We start from the raw sequence: 490 nt of genomic DNA, 5'->3' as shown, positions 1-490 counted from the left end.
ATAAACTTTCTTTTATTGATTTATAATAATTTTTACTAAGCTAATGTAATAATTATGCCATGATTATGTATAATGTAATGTACAGTATGTTGGCCTATAATGGGTTCATTTAACCTTTCTGCTTCTTTTTGTGTTGTTCTGGCTGGGGTTTCTTGTTGGAGGTCCCTTTCATCATTAAAAATATTTTTTATTCTTTGCTTGGTTTGTTTGTTTATGAGATGAATAAATGTATGTTATGATTTATGTATTTGTGGTTTTCTGTGCCTAATCCTCGTCTTTGTTAGCTAATTTTAGGTATACCTATGAGTTCCTTTATTTATTCCAATAACGATACCATTGCGGTTTTCCCAAGCCTGAAAAAGAAATAGACGAATATATTTCGCGTTTCAGATCTGTACTATGTAGCAGGATTTTGTAATAAATGGGCAAAAGAACAAAGTGGAATTTATTAATAAAATGGATTGTTTCGTAAATTTAGAACAAAGATAAA

This window comes from Antedon mediterranea, chromosome 1, assembly GCF_964355755.1.
Source record: "Antedon mediterranea chromosome 1, ecAntMedi1.1, whole genome shotgun sequence".
In the NCBI taxonomy this organism is placed as follows: domain Eukaryota; kingdom Metazoa; phylum Echinodermata; class Crinoidea; order Comatulida; family Antedonidae; genus Antedon; species Antedon mediterranea.
This window is presented reverse-complemented; position numbering follows the sequence as displayed.